The following is a 1,768-nucleotide window of genomic DNA, read 5'->3' on the forward strand; positions in this document are numbered from 1 at the left end:
AGATTAAGTGCACGATTGAATGTTAGCTGTAGCACAGACACTGGAATCTCACCCTTTTCTTCATTAGACCTATTAACATCCGGGCAGATGTGTACGCCCCTACATGCTTACATTCTAGGCGTTCTCTCTCCTCCCTCTTCCTTCCCACCCTTCCCCACACACAGCTATCTGATGATCACCTAAATCAAACAATGGTTCCTCTAGGTGGTAGAATCAGGGGTCATATTTTAACTTTTTTTTCTCTTTATACTTTTCTTTTTTTTCTTAAATCCTTATAATAAGCATAGATCATAATTTTCAAATGCAGCAGTCATTATTCCAAAAATGAAATAAATAAAACAAATTATATCTTGAGTCACTAACCATACCTTAGTGATCACTAGTGATTGCTTATTTTTTTCCATGGGTTTTCCTTTGATATTATTTGGATTTCCTTGATTTACACAACTGACATTTATTGACAGTTGATTTTGTTTAAGGTGTCAGACTAGGTGCTGGGGGTCTGCCGACGGCACAGATCTCCATGGGTCTTAAATAGGGGAAGGGGTGGGGCAGCTCTTAGGGTGGGTGACATACATAGTTCTCTTCTGAGCCTCACAGTGCATGGACAACAATTTTTTTTAATGGAACACATCACGAATTTGCGTGTCATCCTTGCGCAGGGGCCACGCTAATCTCTGTGTCACTGTGATTTGTGTAGATGTGCTGCCGAAACGAACACTGGACAACCATTCTTACCGTTTCCGCAGGAGTCAGCTGACACTCAATTAAGCTCACAAATTCACAGGTCACACAGGTAGCACAAAGGACACGTGTCCTTTAGGCCACCCAACATATGCACCCCCTTTGAGCGTTCAGAGAAGCGCTCCCCATGTGAACCTGTGGGAAACAGACTCACTAAGAGCAGTGAGGTGTTTGGGAGCCCAGGTTCCATCTTGAACCTGTCCCGGGGAAAAGGCCAGGCCAGCCACTTCCCAGCTGCGCAACCCTGGGCAAGTTGCTTCACCTCTCTGGGCCTTGGTTTTCTCATCTGGACAATGAGAGACATAATAGCACTTTCAGGGCTATGAAGACGAAATGAGCTAATCCACTGTCCAGCCAATGTCATCTGACACCGTTTCCCCCGCCATCAAGCTGGACACACCAGAAGTTCACTTTCCCATCACCCTGGCCACCAGGGTATGGGCACGAGGTCCTTCCTGGGCCAATCAGAGGTTCCTGTGCAGAATATTTCATCTGTTTAAGCAAGTTAAATGTTCAAGCAAGTGGGAGCTGGGCAGCAGCAGTGGTCAGATGCCTAGCATGCAGGGCTGTGGAGTCATGACCCCACTCAGCAGAGGTGGCAGCAACGTCCTCCAGAGGCCGTCCCCCTGCCTGACCATGGCTGAGGTCCTGCTGAGTAGCTCGTTTTTCCTGCCCACTGTCCACCCTGAGCCCTCAGCCTGCCCGTCCAATGCTGGGTGCAGGCCAGGCTCCTCTCAAGGCATCCTTTTCTGCTTCCATCAACCACAGACTTTTTTTTTTTTACAACAAACTGCACTGTCTGGTGCAGCTGGGCTAGGGGACAGGTGAGCTTTGAACCCACATCTGTCTGGCTCCAAAAACCCTGCTGTTTCTACCACATCATGAAGAGGCCCTGGGAAGAGGGCCTGAAGTGGGAGAAGTAGACCAAAAGGGTCCTGTTCAGACCAAAGAGAAAGGGTCAGTGTTTCTGAGGTGGTTTTCTTGCATTGTTACCTGCTTGGAGATAGAAGACTGGAGAAAAAGG

The 1,768-nt window shown here is 47.9% G+C and overlaps 1 non-coding gene across 1 annotated transcript; it reads right to left on the bottom strand.

Annotated features, from left to right (window-relative positions):
- Positions 1 to 617: 617 nt before the first annotated feature.
- On the bottom strand, positions 618 to 721 carry LOC118542739 (U6 spliceosomal RNA). The gene has a single exon (XR_004920744.1). It is a non-coding gene; the product is annotated as a U6 spliceosomal RNA (small nuclear RNA).
- Between the last annotated feature and the right edge of the window lie 1,047 nt (positions 722 to 1,768).

This window comes from Halichoerus grypus, chromosome 7 (genome assembly GCF_964656455.1).
Source record: "Halichoerus grypus chromosome 7, mHalGry1.hap1.1, whole genome shotgun sequence".
Classification (NCBI taxonomy): Eukaryota; Metazoa; Chordata; class Mammalia; order Carnivora; family Phocidae; genus Halichoerus; species Halichoerus grypus.